Consider the following 23,232-nt stretch of genomic DNA (forward strand, 5'->3'; position numbering starts at 1 on the left):
CAAGGTGTGAGCTAGGCAAAGGTAGTAGAGACCAATAATGGATGTGACCAGCCATGTGACCTCCCAAATTAGTGCCTTTTAAACTAATAGCAATTGAAGCTAGAGTGTTTATTTAGGGTTTTAATTTAGAAAAAAAGTTTTATACATTGTAAACAATTTTTAGGGGAGAATTTTGAGTCAGAAATGACCATATTTGTTATCTAAGAGGGCACAGATTTATCCAACTTGTGGTCTGTTTTTCTAATAGATGTTCATCCAACAAGAAGAATATTAGTAAAAGTAGTTTAGGTTCATTCACAACTACTGTTGCTGAAAAAAAAAATATTTGTATTTGTGCCAAATTAGGCAAGAATCAGGCAGCAAGCCAATCATATATTAATGTCAACATAATATTAAAACAAGGCAATTCATTGCAATCAGTGCTAACACAACTTATTTATAAACTGTTATTATATGCATTAGTATCCTACAATACATTTTATTCCAGGCTGAGACTATAAGTGTTTCATTATATTCTAAAGTGCAAGGCCATTAACCTACAATTTCACATGCCATCTTGCCACTACATGGGATTCTTTTCCATTCAGAACAGAATTTTTAAGCTCTTTTAGGTTATTCATCTGCTACTATTTAGTTTCTCTGTGGATCTTAATAGGCTACAATTACAGCTTGTTCAACAGGTGTGACCTATATTGTAGACAACTGGCTTTTAAAAAAATATCTGGAATGGGTGCTGTATGGGGTCAGGCCTCTTTATTTGTCTCTCCTTCCTGGGTGTTAGTGATTATAGAAGCCAATATGCATTTCCTAGTTCTAAACCCTTGCAGGTCTTGGCAACTCTACAAAGAATACTTAGAACATAGTGAAACAAGTTGTGGGACAGCTCTACCAGCAAGATGACCTCCTATTTTCAAAGCCAGCACATGGCTTAGTGTTGGGAGGTCTTGTTCCGCAAGCTGAGTGTGGATAGTATTTAAGCCTGAGCCTAGAGTTCTGAAGGAACAATCTCCATGTTGGCAGCTTCTCCCAGACAAAGCTCATTAATTGATGCAGTAAACTTAGAGACTGAGTGGAGGGCAGTTGTCACTGGAGAAACTTGGGCTCAAATACCTGGATGAATCAACACTAATCTGCTTCCACTGTTCAGAGAGTGACAGAATCTTCATATAAAGAAGAGGCAACTATTTATAGTTTCTGCTATCAATGTGCCAGAAACTGATGAGTTGAGCGTGTTTAATTATGTCTCTCAATATAGTTTTCTGATGTTGCCAAACTAGGTATTAATACAAAGCTCATTTTATATCCAAAGAAACTGAGGCTCCATTCCCTCTATATTGCATAATGCTGTAGTTGTCTTTTTTACATTATGCAACATTTTCCAAGGGTGAGTTGTCCTTTCTGAGGATTAATTCTATAAATTTTCTTTTCTGGTACTTAGGCCTGTACTCACTGTATCATTAAAGTCTTTTACACAGGAGGAAGTAGGAGGAAGGGGGATGTTTGTGGAATGATCATGACATGATCCTGGACCCTTTGTATGTGTGCATGAATTTGGGGCCAGAGAATAAGGTAGGTTGTGTCCTGGCAATGAAGACCCATGGCCCACCCAGCAAGAATATGGCCCTTGATGGAAGCTTCTACACCCTGGGGCAGAGCTGATTGACATTTTGCATAGTAGTCTAGTTTAAAAAATAGGATAGCAAATGCGGCCACATGCTTGTTGATTATTTGTCTCTCAAAGAAAAGAAATATTTTAAGGGAAGTTCACATTTCTAAATATAGATGGTTTTTTCTTTGTTTTCTTAAGAAGCCTTCATAAAAGGAGGACAGGTTTACCAACAACTGATAGTTTTCCTATTGGTGTGCATTTTGTAATCAAACAGTACACTTCCACCAAATTACTTCACTAATCCCCCTGCTGCTATACCAAGTCTCTTGGAGGAGTTTGTGCCAGTCTCTAGTGCCTGACTCGTGGGGCATGGGCTAGGGGTTCTTCTGTCACCTGGTGGTGGGAGAGCCACAGGAAGGGAGGCTGGCTCCCTCCCTGAGGGTCCCTCCCTGGGCTGGCCTTTGGGATGGAAGGACAGTGAACATATCATCCACCTTTCAGGTTGTCAGCTTTCCCAAATTCCAAGGCCATGTGGAGGAGAGGGAACACACAAGGGGATGTCCTCTAGGATAGTGGACACCAACATTTAGTCATAAGAATTCATTTTGAAAAAAAAATAATTCATTTCAAAAGTTTTAAAAAGTAATTTCCAGTTAGGGAGAGCATGGCTTCCATTCTCTTCAAGATGTTAAAATATAAAAATAAATAAATAAATAAATAAAATGTTAAAATTAAAAAATATGTAGAGTCACACTCACCTGATGTTGAAACTCTATTCTCCTGCTTATTAGGTGAAGATCCTGGAAAATATTTTAAAAATTCTCTTTTGATCCAACTCATCATCTGAAAAATGGGAATAACTCTAACTGTTGCACAGAGTTGTGGATAATGGCTACTGAGAACTCTTACATCATTGGGGCTGTGATTAAATGAGATGATGAGATGATATGAAAAGAAGAGCTTATCACTGTGCTAAGTTTAAAGGAAGCAAAAAAGGAAAGCTTCTATATTATTAGGACTTTGATCAGAAATATCTACTGTTGATGTCTTTCTTCTTATACCTTAAAATCAACGATGACACAATTGCACTTTTAAAAATGAAGGTCCATCTTCATACATATAAAAATATACCTGTGAGATCAGTTATATCCAAACATTTTTGCCTCCACATTCTCTCTCTTGCCTCATTTCTGTACCAAAAAATCTACAAATACTTTCTCCAAAATATTATCCTTCTTTTTTGCACTAGGGATTGAATCCCAGGGGCGCTTAAACACTTAGACATAACCCTAGTGCTCTCTCTCTCTCTCTCTCTCTCTCTCTCTCTCTCTCTCTCTCTCTTATTTTTATTTTGAGAGAAGATCTCACTAAGTTACTTAGGAGGATGATCCTCCTGCCTCAGCCTCCTGAGGCACTGGGATTACAGGTGCGTGCTGCTGCATCCAGATTCAAGTTTCTATAGGCTTAAAATGTGCACTAACTCAGGTACAATAACTCACCTGTCCTTCACACCTACCCTGTGTTGCAGGTACTAGTCTCATTTCACATTTGGGGAAACACTCTCAAAAAAGGGTGGGTAACCTGCCAAGGTGGCACAGTCTGTTAGTAGAAAAGTTGAAATGGAAACAGCCCTTCTCATTCTTTCCCACCACACAAGTCTCTGACAAAGAAGAAAATGCATAGTTGAATCTCCCTTCAACTTGTATTTTTCCCTTCCTGGTATGCAATATCTTAAGCTTCTGCAGAGAGCTCTCCAAGGCCTCAGAGAGTAGAGGAACATCCCAATTGACATTGCCACCAGTACAGGAAGCGTGGTGAACTCCCCCTCCTGCTCAGTCATGGTTATATCCCCTTTATTTAAGCAGGATTATCAGGCAGCTGGAATGAAGAATTTTCTATAGGGGAAAACTGAGTCACTTGTATTTTGGGGATTTCCACTCTAACCTCCCTCTATGCTGACAAATGGCAAATAGCTCCCAGGCTTTGGTGGCTCATCTGCATATTGGCAACTTGTCTGCAGTTCCATTCAGTTCCAGGAGTCCTACTCTCCTATTTCTTTCCTGTTTCAGAAATTTTCAATAGACTTTAGTGACCATTATGAGCATCTAAAGAGAGGAAAAGATTGGGTGGCTCTGCTCTTTCAATTCTGAAGATGGGACTTCTGAACTGGAGTCTATGGCCAGTGTATCTGGCACTGTCTTTGTTAAAGGTCAAATAGCACCTTCAAAATGACACAAATTTTATTCACTTGTTTGAGAAAAAGTAAGGGGAAAGAAAAGGGGAGAAAAAGGGTGAAAAGAGGGGAAATGCTAGAAAAAATAAAGGCTGATAGAAGAGAAAGGTTAGAACCCTGACAGTATTAGGTGCAGTATTAAAAGTGCTTCTCATCTCTTAGATATGTGTTAGAACTACACATAGCACACCCTCAAGCAGCGAAGTCCCAGTGATGCAGGAGCAGAAGGTCTCTGCCTTTGCTCCCTGAAAAGCCTTCCCAGCAGTCGCCATTTTACTCTAGCACTGATGCAGCCTGCATCCAAGCTTCTGTTCTCCCACTAGGAAAACTCTTACCTCATTGGATTACTTAGTATTAATCTCTCTTGATTAGATTACAAATTATGCTTGATATTGTTTTAGTGACATCTGTATCCTATTTTCATTCAAATAAAAGGGTAGGATTTGCAAAAACATTCCAATAGCTTTGGAAGAAGAGTTGAATGCACTGGATTTGAAAACTTTGGCTTCATCCAGGTTAAATCAATAATTGGTAGACTCAAATGACAAAACTTTATTGTGGGTTTACTAGCATCTTATTTACTCAGAAACACTGGATTGACTCAATGTAATGACTGACAATGGCCACCCCAGTGAAGGAATTTCTTTCATAAATCTCCATCTCAAACCTGTTCACCAATTATGTATACAGTTTTTGAGGGTTGTCTATGTGCCAGGTAATTTACTTGTTTACTATGGATAGAATTAAGTGCAGTATTAAAAGTTCTTCTTATCTCTTAGATATGTGTTAGAATTACATGTTAGTTTTTTAAGAAATATTGAGTATGGGAAATACTGAGTATGGGCCTCACCCCACACTTACTGAGTTAGAGTCTTGGGATTAGCACCCAGGCTGAATTTGTAAAGTATCTCTGGTGTTCAGAATGAGAGTCAGGTTGAAAAACAACTGAGTTCAATCCTATAGAGTCCTCCACCTAAGAGTTTCAGACTCAAATAGATAATCTTAATGCAAACCCATCTGCATGACGACATGTAGTAAGAGAAGGTTCTAGACCAAACACAATAGCCATAGATAATATCAAGTATGGCATGAGAAACAAATGCAAAGATGAAAAAATAAACATAAACTGTCAGGGATGAGAAAAGGCATCTTGGTTTTATTGCATCTGGTTAATAGCAGAGTAGATTCTGCTGTTCATTTTTAACAATTGTAAATAAGGGCTCCAGGTAGTTCTAATTTGAAAGGTAATGTTTTAACTCTTTCATTATTGTAATGTATTTAAAACCATATAAAATTATAAAAAGAAATTATCTAGAATGCATGCAATTTATTTTAAAGCTATACAACATTTCATTCTTATCCCAGAGTTATGAATAACAAAGTCCTACATAAGACTGCATATGTTGTCCAGGAAAAATGGAAGTATAAGTAATATGCTCTGAACATGTATGAGCATATATTCACAGTCATGTTTAAATGAATTCCAGGTGGTCACATATCAAGTGAAAAGAAGTCAAAGATTTACAGTCTGGTAAGGAGAGGTTCTCTGAGGAGCACTCTGTGGAATGCATTTCTCTTGGAAGAAGCTCTGGTGGACTCAATTCAATTCTAAGCATATTTCTTTAATCCTGGCCTCTCACTGGGTCAGAACCATCTGATTTCAAGTATTATTGTAGGAGACCCAGGGACAATGATTATTGAAAGGGCTGTGACAAACTTTCTCTGGAAATTGCTTTTTTTTTCTTTGATCATGCTCAGAAACCCTGATTCACCTTGGTCTAAAAGTCCCAGGACTACCTCTATTTCAGCATAGGGGACAAACTGAGTGCAGCTAGTGATCCTCAGATGGTAAACATGCCAAAAACTCTGTTGAGGAATTTTGGGTTTTTTGTTTTTTGTTTTTTTTTTTTTTTTTTTAAATTGACTGCTTAGGAAAATGCTTAATCAGCTTAGTATATTCTTTGTATCACTTCAGGAAGATTCATCTGAGTAATTTAAGGACATTGTCTGGAAGAGAATTTTCAGAATTAGGAGGATAAACATTTTAAAATCAGATGGTCTAAAGGATCCTGTGGTTAGCTTTCACCTGAGACAATTCTCAACAGGTGGTCCAGTGACAATGATTCAAGGCAGCTCTTAGGTGCTGCCTGTTAAGTTAGGATCATTTTGGTATTTGCCAGAAGCTTACCAGATTCTTTTGTTGTTTGTAGTTTGGCTGTTTACATTTACAATTATATTTCATAGTGATCATTTATTTGATCTATTTCTTCCAAGGTCTTTACATCCTTTCTGGTCTATTTTTTATTTTTTATTTTTATTTTTTTAGATTTTAATGTTTTTGGTGCAGGAGATCAAACCCGTGGCATTACTTTCACTGTGTCAGGTGATATTTCTAGTGCAGAGTTAAATAGTAAACAATCAGCAGCTACAGCCACATTCTTGTTGTGTTGATCTACATCAGGGCATCACCTTGTTGTTTACCCAATGAGAATGATGAAGGTTGAAAAATGATGAAGGTTGCCATCCCTCTCAGTCCCCAGATCAAGTGACAGTATCAGGTTTTATGTGACAGGACCACTCAGGCATTCCTGGAATAAACTGCTGAATTGAAAGTACCATGGAAGCTCAACAAATGTCAGCTACCATTATTTTCTATTTAGGTTTATATAAATAATATGATTCTTTTATATTTCACACAAAGGGGTTGGGGGGACCAAAGGCCTTGGGGCAAAGAAAAGAGCATGAGCCAGGCTGGACCTAAAAAATGCTGCAGTACCTTTTATCAAGTAAATAAATGAATAAACTAATCTCTAGACTGAAAGTTCACCACAGGAAACACACCTTATCTATCTCTGTATTTGTAAATTTTGAGATATATGCCCTGTAAGAAGCATTTTCAAATGATCTTACACATATGTAACTGAGTATTTAAGTGACAAAGACAGATGACTAGAGGAGATCTCAACACTCAGAGAGTCTCTTACTACCCACTACACTCAGTCTACCAGCCGTGAAGACTTTGAAGGGTAGGGGACCAGGGGAACTCAACCCTGTTGCCCCTTCCCGTGGGTCAGCTCTCTCTGCCATTTGCAGTAAGTCACCTTCCAGACTAGTGATTTGCACAGGAGAGATAGCAGCTCCTTTTCTTGTTTACTAGACTCAGAAACTGAGACATGTCTACAGGCTGAGGATTATAAATAGGGTGAGAAGCCAGAGACTCCACAAAGGCATGATTTCTCAACTCACTCCAGGGTATACAGGTGTGTGGGGAATGGAGAAGAGAGAGTAGGCAACAAGAGAGGAATGGCAGCAAAAAAAAAAAAAAAAAAAAAATGACATTCCCACAGAGGTCTGACAGTGAAGGAAATGAAGATATCAGTTTACCAGGAAACTCTGTTATATTCTTGAGCCTGGTTATCTTACCATGTTTAAAGGCAGGTGAAAGTATTTTTTATTTAGAAACTGTTATAATAAATTATACTTAAATTAAATTTATAATTATATGCATGATGGGGTATAAAGTGATGTTAATGATTTTACAAATAATTAAATCAAGATAATTAACATCTGTCACCTTGTGTGAAGGTATTTCAAAGTGTATAAATACTCACTCCTATTATTTAATAGTGAGATAGTGGTTAAGAGCCTTGCCTTGATAATCTAACAACTCTACATGTGAGCTCTAGCTCTGTCAGTTATGGGTTGTGTGATCTTGGGCCAGTATATTAATTAAGCCTTCATTTTCATATTTGTAATACACCACTCTCCTTCTTAAGGTTCTGGTGTAGATGAAATGAGAAAATGTACATGGAAGTACCATGGAAGCTCAACAAATGTGAGCTACCATTATTTTCTCTTTAGGTTTCTATAAATAATATGATTCTTTTATATTTCACACAATGGGTGTGGGGGGGGACCCAAGGCCTTGAGGCAAAAAAAGAGCTATTTATATCCCTGTAGTTTTTAATGATGTTGAGAACTATAATACAACTTCCTATAAAATACATTTTAGCTCAAAGCCAAGGGAGGTGTGATTCATAATGTTGAAAAGTGTAGGCCTCTTGGCCTTGAATAAAGTCTAAGTGACCACAAATTCAGATGAGACATGAGTCCTTAAAATAGATTGTTTACAAAAATTACACATTTAAAATATATATATAAAATCAGCTATAGGGTTGGGGATGTGGCTCAAGCTGTAGCGAGCTCGCCTGGCATGTGTGCAGCCTGGGTTCGATCCTCAGCACCACATACAAAAACAAAAGATGTTGTGTCTGCCGAAGACTAAAAAATAAATATTAAAAATCTCTCTCTCTCTCTCTCTCTCTCTCTCTCTCTCTCTCTTTAAAAATAAAATAAAATCAGGTATAATATTATCATGCAAATCATTATTCAGTACTATTGAATATAACATGCATATACTAATATAGACATTTAGGCTTTTTTCGTATTGTATTCTATTTTAAACACATTAGTCAAAACCCAGAAGAGGAAATTTCCAAACATAAAAAGGACACTTATTGGAATAGCAAGTGAAATATTTAGCTTACAATATGACACATTCATGAAGCCCATGGGTCAGCACACTTTTTTTTTTGTAACAGGATAGTAAATCCTTTAGGATTTGCAGACTGGTAGTTCTCTGTCCCAACTACCCAACTCTGGTGTTGTAGCAAGGAAGCAATTACAAACAACTTATAAAATAAATTAGTGTGATTGTGTTACAATACAATATTGTTTATATTGGCTTGTAATTCTAAGGCAGGAAGATCTCATGATCCTCAAAGCCAGCTTCAGCAAAAGCAAGGAGCTAACCAACTCACTGAGACACTGTCTCTAAATAAAATACAAAATAGGGCTAGGGATGTGGCTCAGTGGTTCAGTGCCCCCTAAGTTTAATCCCCAGTATCTCCTACTGGAAAAAACAAACAAACAAAAAAAAAATAAGTGGCAGGCCAGATATGGCCTGTGAGTTTTATGTTACCTTTATTTAAAAAATTATATATATATATATATATATATATATATATATATATATATATATATATATATATATCAGAGAGAGTCATGCATTGCATTCAGGATGTTTTGATAAAATGTGAAAAATGAAAAACTAAAATGATTCACTGAACTCTTCAGAAACAAGTTTAAATAAATATGATCTCTGTACTATGTAACCATTTGTACACTGTTAACAAATGAAGATGATTGTGTGAATATATGGGTACATTATATACATGTAATATGTTACAAGTATTTAATGTTTAGATTATATATATATATATATATATATATATATATATATATATATATATATATTATGAAAAGCTTCAAACTATATTGGGCTCTTTCCTTTCACAGCTACAGCCCCAGCCAGAAGGATGCTCAGGCTTCAGAAGAGGCTTACCTCCAGTGTCCTCTGCTGTGGCTAAAAGAAGGTCTGATTGGATCCCAGTGAGACCAATGTAATCTCCAAGGCCAACTCTCATCAGCAGATCTGGAAGCTGATCAAAGATGGGCTGATCATCCACAAAACAGTGATTATCCATTCTGGGGCTGCATGTCAGAAAAACACCTTGGCTCCCCAGATGCACAGGCATGTGGGAATATGTAAGCAGAAGAGTACAGCTAATGCTCCAATGCAGGAGAAGGTCACCTTGGTGTAGAGGATTCAGATTCTGTGTAGGCTGCTCAGAGATACCATGAATCTAACATTGACCACCACATGTATCACAGCCTCTACCTGAAGGAAAAGGGCAATATAAACAAGAAAAAGTGGATCCTCATGGAGGATATCCACAAGCTGAAGGCAGATAAGGCTGACAAGAAGCTTCTGGCTGACCAGGCTAAGACCTGCAGGTATAAGAACAAGGAGGCACACAAGTGCTAGGAGGAGTGCTCCAGTCCAAGGAGGTGGACATCATAAAGACTCTGTCTAAGGAGGAAGAGACCAAGAAATAAAGCTCCCCTCTTGTGTTTTTACATAGTGGCCTTGGTGATAATATAAATACTCCTTGGACTATAAACCAACTTTATCTTTTTAAAAAATAAAAACTATATTGTACCAAATTTTTAAAAGTTAACAGTTTTATAAAGCATCCTTTTTACAATAAAAGAAATACAATTAATCTGGTCTTTGATTTGTGAGCTTTAAAGAAGTCATGTTACTTGTTTTAAAACCAGTAATAGTTCATCACTCTCCAAATATGTCTGCTCTGTTGCACATACTTTAATTTTTTTAATCTTTAACACTGTTCTGAACTTCTTTCACCATTACATAAAATGTTCAAATTTTTAGCATTGAATTTTATTGGAAATGTATAATTTTCTTGTTGAAACTCATGTCTTGAAAGACTATAAACATGTTTAAAAAGCTAAATAATGAAATGTAACTAAACAATAATATTCAGAAAGAACTTTAGATGCATCCCGAGGATGGTCACTGGTAAAAACTGGCAAAAACAAAAATCTTAGTAAAACAATATGTAAATATAGTTGGCAACCTTTGGCTGATATGGAAAATATTAGAAAATGAAGCTGTCAATTGTCATTTGGAAAATAAAAGCTATGCTTAACAGAGGACAACTCTTTTTTTTAAGTCAAGCTCTTTTTTAGAAACATATAATTTATATGGTAAAGATTTTATATTGTGGTTAGAAATACTATTTCTATACTTAAGCACTTAGCTCCATTCTAGAAAATGAAGTAGCTTCTGGCTAACTCTATCAGTTTGACAACTGTATTTTGTTGAAGATGAACTAAAAGAGACTGCTTTTTCATTATGGGAATGAAAAATCAATGGAAATTTAAATCATCACACTGTCTTTATAAGTTCCAAAACACAAAATGTAGTGATGTGCATAATGAGCTCAGGAGGCTTAGAGAACATCATGGCCTCTTTGGGCCACAATATTTTTTGCACTCAGAAAGCAGTTCAAGAATCTGAAGCTGAGCAAGATCTAGAGATGTATTGAATTTTTTTTTTTTTTAAGAGGACCTTGGTTCAAGGGCAAGAACTTAATGTTTCCTGACAAAAGAGACAAATGTCTTTCTTTCTTTCTCTTTCTTTCTTTCTTTCTTTCTTTCTTTCTTTCTTTCTTTCTTTCTTTCTTTCTTTCTTTCTTTCTTTCTTTCTTTCTTTCTTTCTTTCTTTCTTTCTTTCTTTCTTTCTTTCTTTCTTGGTACTGGGAACTGAACCCAGGGGTGCTTTACCACAGAGCTCATCCCCAGACCTTTATATTTTGAGTTCTCCCTAAATTGCCCATGCTGCCCTTGAACTTGAGATTCTCCTACTTCACTGGGATTACAAATGTTTGTCACTGTACCTAGTGTGTGTCATTTTTTTTTTTTTTTTACAAACCAAAGTGGAATGGCGTTTAATTAAATGGCCAATTTTGAGTTCGTACATGCATAACCTTGTAGATCAACAAGGAGTTTGTTGGAGTTTATTGAGTGAGATGAAAAGTACTTAGGACAGTACCTGACCTAATAAATTCTCAGTGCACTTTATCATTACCTTGTTAATATCAACATTTCTTATTGTGTACTGTATATCTTGGGATAGTGGAACTGTGCACCTTGATTCTTGTCTGACAGTTTTGCCACTAGCCATGTTCACATCCCACAGTCCTCTTCCCTGCCACCTGGTCCTTCTCCAACATCCTTGGGCAGTGGTTTGCAGATAGGTGCTCACCAGCATCACTTGCAGTTTCATCATCTCATCTGACCTCCTTCTTCACCTGGGGCTGCTGATCTCTCTTCCTTGTTTCCCATGCAGTGCTCCTGTAATTTGCTGTCCTGGTCCCTTTTCCACATTGATAGAAGGAAGCTGAGCCATAGTAGTTGGATGGTAAACACCAGAGCATTTATACAGTCCTGCAGAACTTCTAGCACCATGAAGATTGCAGGCTCTGCAGCCAGATGCCTGTGTGCTTGTTCAGCTCCTGCTCTAGTTCTGCCCTGGGCAAGTCCATTGCTCTAGCCCTACCTGCCTTCCTCTGTCAAGAGAGACTTCTATATGGAGCTATATTGTCATATGGTGTTAATGATCTACTAAGGGATAGGCTTAGAATTACCTGGCATATAATAAGCAGTCAAAATTAAAAATTTTAATATATATACATATACATATACATATACATATACATATATATATATATATATATATATATATATATATATATATATATATATATTCCTCATTAGAAGCCCTAGATCTTGTGACATTAAAATGAATGGAAGGGGCTGGGTTCAAATTCTGACTGAACCACTCACTGGTATTACAATTTGGAGCACATTATTAAAATAAATCAGCCTGCTAGGAAATAGGATTAATAATACCTACTTCATAACACATAGTTGTTATAGAAATAAATAAGATAAATGGAATTAAGCACTTTGTATTATGGTCAGCATGGAATAAGTAGGAATTACTAAGTTTCGGTGCAGTGGTTTTTAGACCCTATGATTACTGATACCAGATTTCAGATCAAAGTTATCATACAGGGCCTTATTTTCATATATCAATTGGAATTTAGCTCTAATAGTATCTAATAGTATATATACTGCATCTTTAAGTAATGCACTTTGCTCTCTGGGTTTCTTTCCATTCCACCTTAAAGTGCATTAATTAAAAACATAATGAACCACTTCTTCTCATTATTGTTCAAATAAGTAAAAATAATATTAATATGAAGACACCAATCCACTACCATTAGTACTGCAATCTAGCAGATTAACTTAACATCCTGCTCTATTTAATACTGTCCAGCAGAAGAAAATATCTAATTTTGGTTTTAAACAAACTCACAAACAAAACAAAAGGAAACAAAACAATCTCACCATGGCCCTCTGATGAAGAACACTGAGCAGTTTGCTACAGCTGCCAGGATTGGTGTGTGGTGAGGGACAAGGGCCTCTGGGAAAGGCCTCTGGGATCCTGGAGGGTGGGGTGAGAGGGTAAAGGCCTGCTAGGGAGGAGCAGGTGAGGGCAGGGCCTCCCTCCTCTTTATGAAACAACAGCCCTTTGTCTGGTGATTCTGGCAGCTCATTCAGTGGCTGTGAAGCCTGATCTGCCTGAAATCAAAGGCATGTGCAGCAATCTACTCCCAACATATGGTGAGTCCTTAGAGAAGCTGGCTGGGCTTCTTTCTGGAGAGTCCCTCTGAGATACCAACAATGGAAAAACAACCCAAAATTGACAGAAGACCTGCAGGAAATATCACTCTCTTGCTTCTCTCTTTACTGGGGCACTGCCCCTGGGAAGACCAGACTGGATCCAGGCACAGGGGTCCTCCTTCTTCGTGAGCAACCATGTCATTGCCAGTAGTCCAGAGGAGTGGCTGGTGATGTCTTCTCCAGTCTGGCCCAAGAGGCCCAGCTGGGGTCCCCTCCACCCAGGGTGGGGGGCCACCACTGTTTCTCCACAGTTCTCTGTAAGGCTTTCAGCCCTGCCCTGGTGGGAGAACATACACAGAATGGCAACCACCCAGCAGCCTGGGTGCTGCCTTCTCTCCAAAGGTCTGGATCCTAACAACACCTTCCTCCCTCCTGGGAGAGTTTTGCCCTACCAAGGTTGGGCAGGAACCAGAAGGACAGTTTCTCTGTTTTGCCAAGTCTGGGACATGGGCTTACCCAACCCCAAATCCCTTTGGCAAGTGCGGTGCAGCCAAAGTCCACACAGTGGAAACCAAACAAAATGACGTGGCTTATTTAGGGGGAGAATGGGAAGCCAAATACAAAACAAAACACCACTCCACAGAGTACAACAGAAAAGCCCACCCAACACTCCTTCTGTTCCCATGTGAGGCTGACCCCCCAGGGAGCCCAAAAAACCCCTAAAATAAAACTCAAACCAAAAGTCTGACATGTAAACCCCAAATCAACAAACCCCTCCTGAAACATGCAAAGGAACTGCTCACCCAGAAATATCCCAAATCATCTGTGCTGATGATGGAGAGCATGATGGCTTTCCCCACCATCTTAACTTGAGCATTGTGTCTTCCATGGGGTACCCCAAGGAGAGCAAACTCTCTTCTCAAGGCCAGGGCAATGACAGCTAAGAAGGTAGTTCTTGCTGGCACCTGGGAATTGTGTTTTCTTTAACTCCCAGACACTGACAGTGGCCTGGTCCAGGGAGAGATGTGAGCTCATGAGACAATTCCAAGTCCCAGGGCTTGTGGGGTCTTCACATGCACCCAGCCATGGTGGGTGGTGGCAATCCCTAGGAAACAGCATGAACCACAAACATGGATAAAGACAAAATAAGGGCTACCTCTGGTGGCAACATGGTAGCCACCAAAACAGCCAAACAGGCAGGATGCTGGAGGCCCCCCTATGACCACATCTTTTCCAGATTTGCAGCAAAGGCACAATTGGGGTTTTCCAGTTGGCCTGTCCCAAATGACATGTAGTCCATCAATGAAGTCACCAAGTTGCACTGTAGGTCCCAGCTTTCTCATGTCTGGGTTCCAGGTCATTCCCTTCCCTATTCAATGTATCCTACCTTACAGGCAATAGCTGGGAGGCAGGCCATCTTTCAGTTACCACATCTGTAGAGTTTAATGTTGTCCTTCCCCTCTGGTTGACAGTGTTGAGTGCCTGCACCCATCTATTGATCTTCTCCAGGCTGTCTGACTTGCCTTCATTCTGCCTGCTCTTTAGCACATCCTGCTCTTTTCCAGGGGTGTTAGGCTGCTCATTCTCATCAGGCACCAAGTAGTGGGAAGGGGCCCAGCCTTCCAGCTCCCCAAACCTCACATACCACCAATCACTCTCCTGATTCTCCAGCACCTGCACCTCCACGACGGCAGGGAAACTGATCTCTGAGTCCTGGATCTTCTGGTAGGCGCTACATGTCACAAAGAAGGTGGCTGGCCCTTCCCACTCCATCTTATGGATACATGGGAGAGTGGTGGCCGGGAGGGTGATGATGTTGGCTGAGCCTCTCCTGGCCCCCCTCATTGGACCCTTCAGGGGCTATGTGTGGGGTAAGCTCTGAATCCTCATTCTTAGGACCCCTGAGGGCCCCCCCTTCCCCTGGAGCTGGCCTGTGGGTCTCAGCTGGCACCCTAAAGTTCTGATGTCCATCTTCTCTTGACTCTGTGACTCTGCCAGGTTCAGGAAGGGCTTAGGCTGGACAGATGGCTTGGTCTGGGCACAGGAGGTCAGCCCAGCCCTCATATCAGTGTCCTTCTTGGCCCCAACCTTGGGAGTGCCATGAATGCCTGCATCCTACACAAAGCATGGCTTCAGGTCACCCCTGTTCTTTGACAAGAAGGAGGAAGAGGAGGAGGATGAGGAGCAGGTGGTGTTGATGCTGATGGATGAGGAAAAGGAGGCCAAGGAGTGGTTCTTCCCCAGTTCTGCCTGGGCATTCTTCTCTGTCTTGAGCTTTAGGAGCGATGATGACTTGGGGGAGCCTGACTTGGGGGAGTTTTTCTTGGCAAGGGACAGTGAGGAGCCCCCTGGGGAGTCACTGTCCCCAGAGGAGCCTCTGGTTGACAGGGTGTCCTCTCCATATGACCAAAAGCCCTCATTCTCTGGGCCACATCTTCTGAAGACTCGCCCACCTTGAAGCAGGCCCACTGCAGGGAGGAGGCATGTGAGGGTCTACAGGGCTGGGCAGGCTTCTGGTCTCCTGAGCCTCTGTCCTCTGTGGGCTCCTTACTCAGCTCTGGCTCAGAGTCAAAGCCAAAGGTGGGGATATCATACTCAGGCTCCTCTTACTTGAGCTTCAAAAGGGAATTCTGGCTCTTGTTGGCACCCACAGGTCCCTGGCTCTTGTTGGTCTCCTTGGGCTTACTGAGGGGTACTGGTGGCAGGACCTTGGGCCTTGTCAATGTGCTCCTGCGGCTGCTCAAGTTGGGCTTCTTTTGCTTATTGATGTAGGATGCGGGGGCCCAGACCTCCTTCTCACAGATCTGCACTTACCACCAGCCTGAGTTCTTGTCAATGACCTCTGCATTCAATCCACAGTGGAAGCTGATCACTTCAGAGATGCATGATTGGAACTTTGCAATGGTGTAGTACTCCACCTCGACAGAAGGGGGCTCTGGTGGCTTCAGCAGCTGAAACCCCAAGCTGGATTCTTGGCATGGTGGAGGTCATGTCCTTAGGTTTGGGGAGCTGATTTGGGCCCTCTGTGGGGCAATCCTGGCTACAGCTGGAGAACCCTGGGCCAGTTTGGAGACGGTCCTCTCGGGGACACTGAGGGCACTGCCATTGGAAGCATTGCACAGGATGGGAAGGCTAATCTCCTTTTTAGCAAAGAGACTTCAGGGCCTTCACCTCCTTGTCCCCAGACCTCTTCTTGTTTAACAGGTGGCTGATGTCCATGATGTTCCCAGTGATCTCCAAGGGGCCTGCCAGATTCTTTTTCCAGGTTGGCAGGTCATCCTTGGCCTTCTTTGGGTAGGATGCTGGTGCCCAGCCCTCTTTGACCAGGTATCTGATATACCACCAGCCCTCCAAATTCTTCTGGATAACCTCCATGGTGACACACTTCTCAAAGCCAATCTCGTCCTTGCTTTGCCTGACATAGGGTTGAATGGTGACATACTTCTCTTCTCAGCTGTGCTGCCTGTTGACCATCCTGCCCAGGGTCCACCGGTGATCCAGGAGCCACAGATGGGCCTTTTGTCTCTTGGACACTTCCCCAATCTTGGAGGTGTCCCATTCTGGGCCTCTAGGTAGGTGTCAGGGACCCAGCTCTGCTCCTCAGATGTGCTATCAAACCACCATACTTTCTGGGCTTCAGTATCCCCCTTGGAAAGACAGAATGCCAATCTCCACCCTGCTTCTTACCAAGACGTTTTAAAATCTGCATGATTTTATATCGCTCTCGTTCTTCCACCTCCCCAGCCTGGAGGCTTCGCTCTGAGTTCTCTTGCTTCTTATAGTTGGACATGACCACATACTGTTCCAGGATCATGGGCTCGGCATTGGTGTCAGCACCTGATTTCCTCTTGGAACTGCCATAATCTCTGAAAAAGAAGCAACATCAGACAGACATGATTGTGTGTGTTGGGGGTGGGGTGGCGCAGAGCTCCAGGTCTCACGCTGCCGGGGCCCCCATGAGCGGGATGCAGTCGGTCCTGGCGCCTCTGCTCAAGTGATGACCGCAGCTCAGCAAGCTGAGCGCTCTGCAGCTGCAAGCCCTGCACGCGGCGCTGCCTGAAAACAAATATATATATATATATATATATATATATATATATATATATATATATATATATATATATATTTTAAATCAGTGTTTATGAACTATTGCAACAAAAAAGTGAACAAAATATAGTTAAATTTAAAAAAGTATATTCACATATGTGCATAATGAGCTAAAGGCAGACCACAGTCAAAAAAAATTTAGAAAATTCCTCATGAATTTCAGAAGTCTAGTTTGATCCCTGTTGAGCAGTTAGTCAACAAAGCAGTTTCACTGTGTTAACACACCCCTAGCTTGGCTTTGTTTCATGGAAGAATTTCCAGTCTGTTATTTTAATGCTGTGCCAATATGCATTTGATATACTAGTTTTCCTGTTTTGTTTTTTTTTTTTCTATTTGTAACATTGGATTGATAATCAATCCAGATTTGTACACAAGAGTTGGAAATTTTAAAGTGATTAAGATGTTTTTTTGTATATACACAGCAAAGAGGCTATTTTCTAAATGATGCTATTTTGCCAACATCATGAATGAGATGCTGCTGATTTGACTGGCTTGGTAAGAAGGTCCTCTTTGGGTTTCAGGATGTCCTCTTGTAGGTCACAATTTGCTAATTTTTTTTAACATGAATGGTATTGAATTTTATTGAATATTCTTTAACACATCCACAATATGAGTACCTTGATGTGATGCTTCCTCTTTATCAGCACTGTCCAATAGACCTTTCTGCCATGAATGAAATGTATAGTTTGTATAGTAATCAGGTATGATAGCCACCAACCCATGTTGTTACTGAGCTCTTGAAATAAGTGGTGTGTCTGAGGGACTGAAATTTAATTTTGTAGGATTTTAACTAATTTAAATAGTCATTCAAGGGTTTGAGTTCCTGTATTGGATAGTTAATACGTAGGTTAGCAGAAGACACTTTAATTGGTGTTCATTATAATTTTCTTTTCCTGCCTTTTTTCCTTCCCTTCCTTCCTTCCTTCCCTTTTTTTCTTCCCCCCTTTCTCCCTCCCTCCTTCCCTTTCTCTCTTTCTCTCTTTGACTCTCTTCCCTCCTCCCTCCCTTCCTTCCTTCCCTCCTTCCTTCCTTTCTTGGTCTCTACACTGGAGCTCAAACCCAGGGCCTCAGCATGCAAGGAAAGTTCTCTACCATTGAAACACATCCCAGCCTTCAGGAGTGTTTTCAATTAAAGTCCCACAAAGTGCAAACATTTTAATCCCTTTTAACTTCCAATGTTTGAGACTACTGTATGTCCCTCAAATTTCCTCTTAGGTGAGGCATCCTGTTTATCACATGACCTAGTTTCCAGATTATGGCTCTTTTTTTTTTTTTTTTTAATCTTGTCCAACTCTAGCTTCACCATCCTCAATTCCATATTTCACAATAGTTCACTAAAATCCTGTAGTTCTTCAACATTTCTTGAACAAATTCTTAGTGTTTTGCCACCATGGCTAATAGGTATATCTACATTCTTCTCAAATTATGTTACAATATTCCTCTCAAATTACATGTTCAATTATTATTATACAATATATTTCAATTGTAATCTTTATCTTTGATGTGATTCCAAGGGAAACTGTTAAAATTGTGGAAAGCTTGCATTGCACTGGACATATTTTATGAGGAATTTTTTCAGACTTTAGCTTAGCCCAAATAAGGTTGAGTTTAAAAAAAAAAAAAATCTGCCTTTGGCCTGGAGATAGAGCTCAGGGCTTTTCTAGCATGTTGTTGGCCCAGGGTTTAATACCCAGTACTGTAACAATAATAATTATAATAATAAAATTAAAATTAAAATCCCCCTTTAACATTAAACTTAGCTTAAAAGAGAGGTGAGAAGGAAAAGAACTATTCAATGGATTCCCCCAAAGATTTGTGGCTAAGACAAACTATCCAGCTCCTTAGTGCCAGAAAAATCTTTGTTTTTGTCACATGAAATCTCACAGGATCCCAAATAATTTAGGGCTTTCTCCAGATGGAGTCTTAATTCCTGGGACCATCTAGAACCACTAAGAGTCACTTAAATACTTAGGTCACATTTCCAGAGTGAACCTCAAATAGCAATACTTAAAAAAGAAGACTAGGGATAAAGTGACAGTTGATAATCAGCCTACAAACTTCAGTTTTGTAAGGAAAAAATTTTTCCAACTTTAAATTCAAGGGATTTATTTAGATGAGTACAAATTCTGTAGTATAGAGCATGTTACAAAGAAAGAAAAATGGGACATGGAATTTGGGTTTCAGGTGAGTTAGATCCTATAGCACATTTACCAAGTGTGGAGATGTTAGGAGGAAGAAATGTGCCCAGCAAGAACAGGACTAATATAAGAGGGAAGAAAGAATACAGTAAGAAATAATGTATAACACAGAGGTGCTTCAGGTGCTATCTTCTTCTACTAGCTGTACAACCTGTGGCAAGTTAACTAAGCTGCTAAGAGAGAGTTCAAAACATCAGTCCTTCTGAGGATCCTGAAACAGTCTATATCAAAGCATCTTAGAACATATCTGTAAAATATTAACAAGAATAAATAGGATTGGGTTGAATGCATAAAAAAAATTGGAAGAGAAATGCAATCTTCATAATACTGAATCTTCTAATTCTCAAAATGGTATATTCTTCCACTTATTTATTTCTTTGTAACAAGAATATTTTTTTATATTTCAGTGTAGAATCTTTTAATCTCTTCTCTATACATCTCTGCTTAGATTTCCTAGTTATTTGATGTTTTGATGTTATTTTAAACATTATCATTTCACAAATTTCATTTTCTTGTTTGTATTAAAATATAAATGTTAGGGACTTTGAATGCTGAATTTTAAGCAATCTTTTTTTTGCAAAATTATTCACTATTCTAATAGTTTACAAATTCCTTTGGGTTTTTCATAAAGATAAATTTGCAAACAGAAAAGTCTTTGCATCTTTCATTTCTTTTCCTTGCCTTATTGTTTTGTTACAATTTCTAGTTCTGTACAATGTTGAATAGAAGTAGTAATTAGGGGCATCCTTGTTGATTACAGATCTCAGGGGCCAAACTCAATATTTTACTACAAGGCAGCCTGCTGAAAACTAGACTGTATCCCTATTAGGAAAGTCCTTTTTTTCCCTTTTTGGGGGGTGGGTTTAGCTGTTGAATTTTACCCAATTCTTTTGAAAACTTGGATCTATTGATATATTTTATTCCTTAAAAAATTGTGAAATACAATTGGTATTCCAAATGTTAAAACACTTTTGTACACCATAGAGACGTCTTCTCACTGTTATATATTGCTAATTTATTTTCTATATATTTGATATTTTTGTCAAGTTTATTTATCAAGGTAAGAACAGACTTAGAGTTGGGAAGCATTTTCTTTTTTTTTAAAGAACTTGTATAATGGGGTAATTTCTTCCTTAAATGTTTGAAAAGATTCCACTATAAGTCTTTACATTTTCTCCATGGAAAGCTTTTAAATAACTGTTTGACTTACTTAGCCCCTGAGTTCAACCATCAAGACCACCAAAAAATGTGTAACTAACTAACTGATGGAATTCTACCAATCAGTGGAAACTCTGGGCTTGCTTTAGTTTAAATTTTTGGCTTTAATTTCATTCTTATTCAACTTGATATTAAGTTCTTCATATATTTTTAATGTTTGTGGGTTTTCTAGCAATATGTTTTCATTCCTGAGGTTATTTTCCCCCTTTTATGGATTACTCTTACTAGTGGTTTATCAATTTTATTAATCTCTTTAAAGAATCAGCTTTTAGTTTTGTTTTTCTTTTAACTTTGTCTTGCAGTGATTGACACTCTTGCTTGTCCATCTACATTTGCTTCTTGAGTTTTTTTAGTTGTGTATGGACACAATACCTTTATTTATTTTTATGTGGTGCTCAGAATTGAACCCAGTGCCTCACACATGATAGACAAGTGCACTACCACTGAGCCCCAATTCATAATTTTTATAGGAAGTATAGGTAAGGCTATAAATTTCCCTCTAAATGTTGGTTTAACTGCAGCCCATACTTTTTCATTTGGCAACTCTTCATTATCAGTTTAAAATATTTTCTAATGTTTATTTCTTCTTCGATCCTTGGGTTATTTAGAAGTATGTTCTGTTTAATTTCTAGGCATTGAGACAAATTTGAGGAGCTTCTAGTCATCTTTTGTTATTAACTTCTGGATATTTCTCCTGAGGTTATAGGGTGTATTTTGAGTTATTTAAATTCTCTGAAATATTTTGAGGCTTTTTTGTGGTCTATTTACTGTCTGTTTTGGTAGATTTTCCATGTGGGTTTAAGTGAAATAGAAATTGTGTCCCTGCTTAAAGTGTTCTATGTATCTCAAGTAGGTCAAGGTTTTAACTGTACTCTTCATACTGTTTTTACAAACTTTCTGTTTAAAGGTATACTCAGCAACTCCCATACTGTGGATTTATACCATATTTTCATTTTAGTTTTTTAGTTGTCTCTTCTTGCCTTACATATTTTGAAACAGTGTTTAGAATTGTGAAATTCTTCCTAGAGAATGGGCTTCCTTATCATTGTGAAATATTTCTCTTTCTCTTTGGTACTGCTTCTTCACTTAAAATCTGTTTAATCAGATGTCAATGTAGTTAGGTGAGCTTTTACATTGAGAGTTCTAAGTTTCTTTTTCCATCCTTGTACAAAGTAAAAAAAAGATCTGGTGATTCCACTTGTAAAAAGGTTAATAAACAGGCAAAAATGAATACTAAGTTGATAGCAAATTAAAACAAAAAAAAATAATACTCAAGATAATGTCTGGGTGATGTGGTGCACACCTGCAGTCCCAGCTACTTGGGAGGCTGAGGCTGATCTCAGCTGAGCTAAGGAGGATCTCAACAGGCCAGTTTGAGCAACTTAGAACCTGCCTCAACATCCAATAGAAAAAGTGCTGGGCTTGTAGCTCAGTGGTAGAATGCTTGCCTGGTATGTGAAAAATGCTGGGAAAATTCTTGCACCCCCCCCCCAGCCCAAACATTCAATAATGTTTACCCTGGTGGGAAAAGAAATAGGCCATGATCAGGAAGGGATGTGTAAGTTGCTCATTAACAATATGTTAGAGCTATATGGGTAGATAGGAGTTCATTTTATTCTTTTTCTTTTTCTTCTTCTTATGTGCTAGGATTAAACTGGCTGTTTGTAAAGACATTTTAAAACAGCATAACATATATGGTTTACTTACTAATGTATCAATATTATTTGAAATTTCTTAGAGTCAAAAGTAAAGTCATACTTTAGTTTTTACAAATTATTTATACAATTATTATAAATACATGCTTGTTTAATCATTTCTGGTTAATATGTGTAATCATTCTTTTTTAAATCTTACTTAGTAAACTCAAAATTCAATTAATGCTCATTTTCAAAAGTTAGTCAATTTGTTTCTTGCCTCCCTCTAGCAAATTATAGGGATCTAAGATTCCAATGGTGGGCTCAGCATGAACTTCCCTGGGATTATAGATTCAGTTCATGTTGTCTGGACTGGTGTAGTAGAGGTTAGGTTTCAAGTGGCATTTCAGGCATCACTGTGGACATGACAAATACAGCGAAGACTGAGGACTGGATTTGGCATGTTTGAGACCAGGCAGAATGAAGCAGCAGTTGACCTTGTCAGGAGGTTGAGGGAACAAATAAAATATTTAGGATTATGGAAGCCAGATTGGGATGTCTTCAAGCATCCCAATCCAGGAGAAAAGGGAATTACAAATTTGGAAAGGGATATAGTTGAGATCCCAAAGTAATGAAGAAGAAGAACTAGATATCAGTGTGAACTCAAGGTTTTCAAGGTTTACAATGCATGCTTACATGAGCGTGCATAACAATGAGTTTGTGTATACATATGTATATGTACAAGTTTGACTACCAATAGGCTTAAAACCAGTAACTTCCCAGTTAGCTATGAATCCTTCTCCAGTCTTGGCTTCCATATACCATTCCTCATTTAAAGAAAACAGTGTTCCTTTGAAACTATGTAATCTAGATTGGGGGTAGGTAAAAGTACAAGGTGAACTTGTAACACTTTGATGTACCAAAAATAAGGAAGAATCCAAAAAGAAATGTAGACATGTTGAAAGGACTCTAGAAGACAGTGTAAAGAGATTCCCACAGACAAAATCTGGGAAATTTTCAGCATGAAAATAAATGACATATTATCAACTACTTAAGTAAAATGAGAACCCAGGAGCTTAAACTGATACAAATGAATAAACACATAGAGAGGGGAAGGTT

The 23,232-nt window shown here is 38.8% G+C and overlaps 2 pseudogenes; one reads left to right on the top strand and one right to left on the bottom strand.

The window, feature by feature from the left end:
* Positions 1 to 9,220: 9,220 nt before the first annotated feature.
* Positions 9,221 to 9,800, top strand: LOC114079488 (large ribosomal subunit protein eL19-like; annotated as a pseudogene).
* A 3,354-nt stretch (positions 9,801 to 13,154) lies between these two features.
* On the bottom strand, positions 13,155 to 16,914 carry LOC114079489 (SH3 and PX domain-containing protein 2A-like; annotated as a pseudogene).
* Between the last annotated feature and the right edge of the window lie 6,318 nt (positions 16,915 to 23,232).

The sequence above is a fragment of the Marmota flaviventris genome, chromosome 6, assembly GCF_047511675.1.
Source record: "Marmota flaviventris isolate mMarFla1 chromosome 6, mMarFla1.hap1, whole genome shotgun sequence".
Taxonomy (NCBI): Eukaryota; Metazoa; Chordata; class Mammalia; order Rodentia; family Sciuridae; genus Marmota; species Marmota flaviventris.